Source organism: Apodemus sylvaticus, chromosome 14 (assembly GCF_947179515.1).
Source record: "Apodemus sylvaticus chromosome 14, mApoSyl1.1, whole genome shotgun sequence".
Taxonomy (NCBI): domain Eukaryota; kingdom Metazoa; phylum Chordata; class Mammalia; order Rodentia; family Muridae; genus Apodemus; species Apodemus sylvaticus.
The window spans coordinates 81,369,590-81,378,206 of record NC_067485.1 but is presented as its reverse complement, the minus strand read 5'-3'; the positions used below and the strand labels follow the sequence as shown (position 1 = coordinate 81,378,206).

At 45.9% G+C, this 8,617-nt stretch overlaps 1 pseudogene; it reads left to right on the top strand.

The window, feature by feature from the left end:
* Positions 1-6,308: 6,308 nt before the first annotated feature.
* LOC127665076 (glyceraldehyde-3-phosphate dehydrogenase-like) lies at positions 6,309-7,214 on the top strand (annotated as a pseudogene).
* Positions 7,215-8,617: the final 1,403 nt, after the last annotated feature.

Sequence of the window (8,617 nt, the reverse complement as noted above, 5' to 3'; positions counted from 1 at the left end):
ACATTTGTCTCTCCTAATGCATACCATTGGATGGCAAAGCTGGCTCGTGTTCTGCCCCTAGAAAATGTGTGTGGTCCCAAATCCGTGGCAAACGGGCCGACAGGTGTTTGCCATGGTGACTCGTCTGAAGGTTGGGAAGGCATGGGAGTGGGGGCCTGGGGTAGCTGTCACACTGGGTGCACAGCAAGAGAGCAGGATCCATGAACGCAGGTGATCTGCTAACTTTCTTTGTATTTATTCTGAGACCCCAGCTCATGGGCTGATGCTACATACCTACATTTAGGGCGGGTCCTCTCACCTCCGGTAACCCAGTCCAGAAATCACACTGACTTGTCCACACACGGTGATTCAAAATCCTGTTGAGATGATCATTCGCATTAATTGCCAAGGATGGGCCATGACCAATGTCTGGCCTGCTCAGCGGCATCCCTGAGATCCTCTTCTGTCTGTACAGTTATTTTCTCATATCCTCTGTGATAATTGTGACGGTGCCATCAGTTCCCGGCAGATGGAGTGTATTTGTGTCACTCCAGAACAACTTGCTATATTTGAGTCTCACCCCCTCCTCCACCGCCTCTCAGGATGGAAAAGACCATGGGGCTCTCGGAGGAGATAGAGCCGCAGATAGGAGTCAGAGGTCAGAATTGCTGTCTGGGGGTAGGCCAGCTGTGCTCAGATGAAGGCTTGTTTCTTAGGTGGTTCTAGATCCTGTCAGGCTGCCAACCATGGCGGGACAGACTGCAGGAATCACCAGCAAAGACCCAGTGGTGTGGGGCTGCAGCAGGTGACTTCTCCCGCACAAATAATCAGGCTTTTATAACATCTACCGTTTCTAAGAACATCAGACTTTGCAGGGTGGGGACGCCGCACGCCTGTAATCCCAGCACTCTGGGAGGCAGAGGCAGGTGGATTTCTGAGTTCGAGGCCAGCCTGGTCTACAGAGTGAGTTCCAGGACAGCCAGGGCTACACAGAGAAACCCTGTCTCAGGGAAAAAAAAAAAAAGAAAGAAAGAAAGAAAGAAAGAAAGAAAGAAAGAAAGAAAGAAAGAAAGAAAGAAAGAAAGAAAGAAAGAAAAAAAGAAAAAGAAAGAACAGGCTTTTATAAGGTCTACCATTTCCATTTCCAAGAACATAAAAATTAAGAAACGAACCCCAAACAACTCAGGCATTTACTCAAAAGGGAGAAAAAGTCCCAAAGTTAGTGAATGAGTTGGCAAAGCCATGTTTTATTCTGTTGTTACCAAACTTAGGATCTTGGTTCAATTATATGTGTGCGAAACATTCCATTTTCCTATGTCTGAATGCATATATATGTGTTCATTCCATTTTTCTTCGGGTCCTTATCTCTCTTTTTTCCCCTCTCCATAAAAATTGCTTTTTTTTTTGATTAGTAGGCATTAAGTAGAACCAGCCAGCCGCCTTGCAGATGTTCTGCCTCCATTATATTCCCACAAGAATACACGCTTTGAAAAAGCAAAGCTAAAGAGAACTTTTATTCTGTTTTATGACGTGCTATGTCACCTACCCACACATACACACGGCTCCCACATTGCTAGGCACAGAATAGTCTTCATGCAGAATGAATGATGCAGGAGAAGACTGTGGAGCAAGGGAAAGTGAGAGTTAAACTTTCCAGTCGTGCAAAAGCTGTCAGTGACAAATATACCAAATAGAGATACCACTGAGGTGTCAAATGCACAACGGATCCGGCTGAGGACGTAGCTCAAACCATGGAACGCTTGTCTTGCAAGCGTGGTGATCTGAGGTGGACCCCCAGAATCTATGTAAAAATTAAGAATGGAGTCCGTGCTTATAATGCCAGTGCATGAAAATTAGAGATGTGTGAACTCCTGGGGCCCACTGGCCAGACAGTCTAGCCTACTCGAGGGGTTTTAGGCCAGGAAGAGACACTGTCTTCCTACCCCTTAGAAAAACGGGGTGCTGGAGAGACGACTCAACAGTTAAAAGCACTTGATGCTCTTTAGAGGAGCCACTTTGGGCTCCTAGCATCCACATGCTGCCCACAACTATCTCTAACTCTAGTTCCAGGAGATTCAACTTCCTCTTCTGGCATCTGTGGATACTGAACACATGGGATACACATACATACATGTCGGCAAAACATTAGTATATATAAAATAAAAATAAATATTTTAAAAAGTGGATAGCACCTTAGGAACGACAACCAGGGCTGTCTCCTTGCCCGTATATTCACACAAGCTCATGTGCAGACACATACTCACAGTCAAGACAGCATGCATTCTTGCAGCATGCATGGACCAAAACAAAAACAAAGGAAATATTTCCTAAGTGCACAGCTCACTGCGTGAGTCACGCGAGGGCAGCTAACTCACAAAGCTACTTGCCTGACACATGAGTCTTTCAGGGACTGACATCAGCTCTGTGGTAAGCCTGTGTAATCAATATTCTCTTTGTTACAAAACTCCTCTCTTCTGTATTTAAATACTTCTCTTGCCCTGGCAACTGATGCATCTGGAGTGTTTCTACTTTAAGGTGGTTGTGAACAATGCTATGAACTATATATAGTACAGAAGAATTAGAGTTTCTGCCTTTAATTTTTCAATTTTGGGTAATAAACCTAGAAGTGGGAGAGCTGGATCAAATACTAATTTTGTGTTTTTCTTTTGAGGAACTGGCAAACTATATGCTGTAAGCTGATATCATGTTTTAAATCCTGCCGAGCTTCCCTATGCTTGTTCTAAGTTCGTTTAAAAGTTATTTACTGATTTATTTTTTGTGTGTACAGGTGTTTTGCCTGCATGTATTTCTGTCTGTGCAACATGTGTGACGCAGGGCCTGCAGAGGACAGAAGAGGTATTCCAGACGCCTTGGGGCTGGAGTTATAGATGGTTGTGAGCTGCCTTGTGGGTGCTGGGATTTGAACCTGAGACCTCTGGGAAGGAAGCCAGTGCAGTGCTCTTAACCACTGACCTATCTCTCTGTCATCCCTTTACTTTTTAACCTACTAAATTTTTTTGCTTTGTTTTATTTTTGTGAGTGTGTTTGTTTGTTTTGAGACAAACTCTCTATGTAGCTTTTGCTGGCTTGGAACTCACTATGTAGGTCAGGCTAGCCCTAAGCTCATTCAGCATTCACTGCCTCCTAAGGGCTGGGATTAAACCCATCACGGTTGGCTATTTTTTAAAACTTCATTTGGTTTTCAGTTAGACTGTAGATGAGAAGAGGCAGAGACCAGGAAGAACAGGAGGAGACAAAAGGAGATAATGGGGCACATCTGTGATGAAAATAGATTAGATTCGTGTGACAATGCCATGATGAAGCCCATTGTTAGGCTGCTAACATATGCTAATAAAATCAATACAAAAATAAGTGATCACCTGGGAGACTACAGTCTACACTGCAAGTTTACTTTCAAGCAATATCATGCCATTTCACAGGCAGTACAAGTACTTTATCTGCACAGAATTACTTGTGTCTGTCTCTCACCCCTTATATCACCACTGTTGTGAATTTCTGTGGTTCATCAGCTCCATAGATAAGAAAAATAAAAGATTTTATTTACCTGCACTTATCCCTTCTCCAGTATTCTTCATTTCTTTATGTATAGTGAGTTTTTTTTTCATTTTTAAAACAGTATTTAAAATTTCGTTTATGTGTAGGAGAGTTATGCCTGCAGATATGTGTGTGCACAGTGTGTGTGCCTGTGCCTTTAAAGGGCATTGGATCCCTTGAAACTGGGTTTACTAACAGTTTGAGCTGCCATGTGGGTGCTGGGAGTTGAACCCAGGTCTTGGGGGAGTGGCAAAAAACAAACAAAACAAAACAGAACAAAAACCCCAAGTACCCTTCATCATTAGGCAGTATCTTCAGGACTCTAAGTTTTCAGATCCGTGCATTTCTGCCTCTGGGCAATTCTCTTTAATACTCCATGAAAGGCTGTTGTCTTGAAGATGCATTTCTTCAGCATTTGTTTGAGAAAGCCACTTTTAATCATCAGTTTTATTAGACCTAAGATTTGAATATGATACATTTATACTTTAGGTCCCCCACCCCAGGGGTGGGATGGTATTGATGCCACCTTGTGTTCTCTGAGCTTCCTGGTGCTGCACGCTGGTGTTTATAGTTAATTTTGGAAGATGTTCAGCCATCGCTACTTCAGATACTCCTGCTCCTTTCTCTTCAGTGTTCCCATATGCATGCTGCAGTGTTGGCAGCTGTGTCACAGTTAATATCCTGAGCCATCTTCTCTTCTCTTTTCCTCTTTGCATTTGAGCTTGGGGGTTACTGCCGACACTGACCTGGGCTCCCTACGTTTCCACTCCTGTCTTTAGCAAGCCAGCAAGCCCAATGCAAGCATCTTTCATTTTTGCTTCTGTGCTTCCGGGTTCAAGCGCTTCCGGGTTCAAGCGCTTCCGTTCCACTCTTCCTTGAAAGCCACACCTATCCTGCTTGCCTTAGCATCTGCTCCAGCCTGTTGTTCACCTTTTCCTTTAACTTTTTCGTGGAAATGATCTTAATTCTTAGTGGCTCAGGCCAGATCTTTGTCACACCCAAGCTTGGTTACAATATTTTCTTTTTCTTTTCCATATGGTGTTTCCCCCTCAATATCACATCTTAGAGTTTTTGGTGAAAGTCATATGTGAGGGATGGAAACATGCTCAGAGATTAGTAAGGACGTTGCCCCTTCCCAACCCCTCCCCTTTTCCTCTGATAAGGGGAAGGCCCCGCCCCTGGGAACTAATCCACCCTGGCAAGTCAGGTCACTGCAGGACTAGGCACATTCTCTCCCACCCAGGCCAGACAAGGTGGCTCTGCCAGGAGAACAGCATCCCCAGGGAGACCACACAGTTGGCGACGTCCCTGCTCCAGTTGTTGGGGGTCCTGCATGAAGACCAAGTTGCACATCTGTTACATATGTGCGGGATAAATTCTTTACGTTGTCCTTTTCTTCCTTTTTTAAAAGAAAGCTTTATTTTAAATTTTGTATGCGTGTGTTTGTATGTGGGGACATATGAACATGAGTGCAGATGCCCCACAGAAGGCAGAGGAGGGCACCGGCTCCCTGAGAGCTGGAGTTGCTGGCTTCTGTGAGCCGACTGATGTGGGTGCTGGGAACACAAGCCGTGGACCTTGACAAGAGTACAGCGTGCTTTCTACTGCTGAGCCATCTTCTCAACTCGGTCTTTGTTCTTTTTAAAGTCTCCCTAACTTCACTCTGTATCTGCAAGTGTTATTTGACTCTTCTTGAGAGTTATTACTCTCTCATACACACAAACTCTAAGACCTAGTTGTAAGGAAAACAGAAACAAGGGGGAATTAAACTCAGCCTCATCTGTGCATGATCGCAATGGAGGGAAATTGTAACATAACCTTTTAATTTTCAATTCAGTTTTTCTTTTCTCCTCCTCTTGTCTCCCTTGTCCCCCTCATCCCCACTCCTTCTCCCTTTCCTTCTCTTCCTAAGACAGGATCTCAAGTGTCCCAAGCTGGTCTTGAACTCACTGTGTAGCTGAGGTTGACCTTGAACTCCATATTCTTCTGCCTCCACCTCTTGAGTGCTGGCATTACAGGCATGTAGTACTACATCCGCTTTATACAGTACTGGGACTAGAACCTAGGGCTTCATGCATGTTAAGCAAGCACCCTACCAGCTGAGCTACCCAGTCCCAGCCCCAGCAACAGAATCTTGAGGAAAGACTTGGATTTCCTACACTGATCAGGCTGGCCTGGACATACTTAGAAATGGGAGGTTTGTGTATTAGTGCTTTGCCTATATGTGTGTATGTATGTATGTATGTATGTATGTATGTATGTATACTATGTGCACGGCTGGTCCTGTGGAGGCCAGAAGAAGGCCTCCATTAAATTCCCTGAGACTGGAGTTATGGATGGTTGTGAGTTGCCAAGTGAGTGTTGGAAATCAAACTCGGACTCTATGGAAGAGGAGTTGATGCTCTTAACCACCACAGCTCTCAATCTAGTTCCAAAAAGTGGGACTTTTGATGCTTTGTGAAGTGACATTTCCTTGCGTCTCAGCTGATATTCAGTTTCTGTGTGTGTTGGAAATGTGAGCCAGCACTTCCTCCATTTTGTTGTATACCGACTTTGGCCAATGAGCATGAGGGAGGAGCCTTTCATGGAAGGCATAGTTTTATGCAAGCTGGCTCTCTACTCCTCCCTGTTCCAGAGACAGCTGCATCTTCTTGTGCACTGCCAACCTCGCCCTGTAGACAAAATGGTGAGGGTCAGTATGAATGGATTTGGCTGTATTGGGCACCTGGTTACCAAGGGCTGCCTTCTGCTCAGCATCTTGCAAAATGGAGATTGTTGCTAACAATGATACCTTCGTTGGCCTCAACTACATGGTCTACATGTTCCAGTATGACTTCACCATGGCAAAGTCAATGGCACAGTCAAGGCTGAGAATGGAAGTTTGTCATCAATGGGAAGTCCATCACCATCTTCCAGGAGCCAAGATCCTGCTAACATTAAATGGGGCGTTGCTGGTGCTGAGTATGTTGTGGAGTCTACTGGTGTCTTCACCATCAAGGAGAAGGGCAGGGCCCACTTGAAGGGTGGGGCCAAAAGAGTCATCATCTCTGCCCTTTCTGCTAATGCCCCCATGTTTGTGGTAGATGTGAACCACAAGAGATACAACAAGTCGCTCAAGATTGTCAGCAATGCATCCTGCACCACCAACTGCTTAGCTCCCCTGGCCAAGGTCATCCATGACAACTTTGGCATCGTGGAAGGGCTCATGACCACGGTCCATGCCATCACTGCCACTCAGAAGGCTGTGGATGGCCCCTCTGGGAAGCTGTGGCATGATGGCTGTGGGGCTGCCCAGAACATCATCCCTGCATCCACTGGTGCTGCCAAGGCTGTGGGCAAGGTCATCCCAGAGCTGAATGGGAAGCTCACTGGCATGGCCTTCTGTGTTCCTACCCCCAGTGTATCCATTGTGGATCTGACATGTCGCCTGGAGAAACCTGCCAAGTATGATGACATCAAGAAGGTGGTGAAGCAGGCATCTGAGGACCCACTAAAGGGCATCCTGGGCTACACTGAGGACCAGGTTGTCACACAGCAACTCCCACTCTTCCACCTTTGACGCTGGGGCTGGCATTGCTCTCAATGACAACTTTGTAAAGCTCATTTCCTGGTATGACAATGAATACGGCTACAGCAACAGGGTGGTGGACCTCATGGCCTACACGGCCTCCAAGGAGTAAGAAGCCCTGGACCGCCCACCCCAGCAAGGACACTGAGAGCAAGAGCGAGGCCCTCGGCTGCTGAGGAGTCCCTGTCCCGACTCAGCTCCCAACACTGAGCATCTCCCTCACAATTTCCACCCCAGACCCTATAATAACAGGAGGGGCCTAGAGAGCCCTCCATAATGTCTTGCATACCATAAACAAATATTGCTGCACCTCCCAGAATTTTTTTATGCAAGTCCTAGGAGAAATGAGAACATGTTACCTGTCCCTAAACGCTGAGCGGGGAGGGGAAAGCTAAGAAGGCCACATCCATGAGATGCTTTGTTTGACACAAGAAAGTAGCAGCTCTGCCGCAGGACCTGGCTGTCAGCATGCCACTCAGCACTAAAAGGTGATGTGACACCAGAGGTGCTTCTTTATGGTTACTTCAGACTGGAACTTTCCAACTAGGTAGGCTGTCTGGCCAGGGAAGTGCAAGGATCCGCTGTCTCTCCCTCCCCATTTATGGAATTAGAAGTCAGCGCCACCATGCCTGGCTTGGACTTAGGTCTCATGCTTTCCTGGCATTTCCCAGTGACCCATCTCCCAGCCCCCGAGATGCTATTTTCTTTCCTCTATGACTATGGTGCTTCAGGTGTATGAGGTAGCTCTTGCTCTTGTCTACTCACAGGTAGGTAAGATTTGAACTCACATTATCTACATCCCTGCCCTTTCCCCACTGACTGGGACTTTCGGGCAGATCAGTGATCAAGGAGATTGGCGTCCCCACAGTCAGCAGTGTGACTCATTGGCACATGCAGAGTCTTCTCATGCACCTAACACACCTCTGTGGAGGTGGAGCCGAGCCGATGTGCGATGACTCATAGACACTTAGAAGTGGACTTGATATTTCACAGGGACATATTGTTAGCTCATATCTATCCAGGAAGATACAGGATGATCGTTTGCTGACCTAAAGCTTTTTCCTTCTATTTTCATCCTGCTTCATAAGCAGGCTTTCCCCACTGTGGCTTCCCAGAAGTTTACACAGCTACATCAGACATTTTGCTGTTGTTTGTTTGTTTGTGATAGGGTCTCACAGGTAGCCTTGGCTGGCCTAGAGCTTGTTATGTCCATCAGGCTGGCCTTACATTCATAGAAATCCACCTGCCTCTGCTTTCTGAGTGTTGGGATCAATGCCGTGTGCTACCACAACAGCTAAGACTATTTTTTTTTTGTTTTTAGAGGATTTATTTTTCATTTTTTTCTGTGCATTGTTGTGTCTCTGTGACACAGTTTGAGAATCCCCTAAAACTGGAATTACAGATGGTTGTGAGCTGTCAAGTGGGTGTTGAGAATTGAACCCAGTCTTTTGGGAAAGTAGTCAGTGTTCTTACATACTGATCTATCTCTCTAGGCCCTAAGACTACTATAGATTT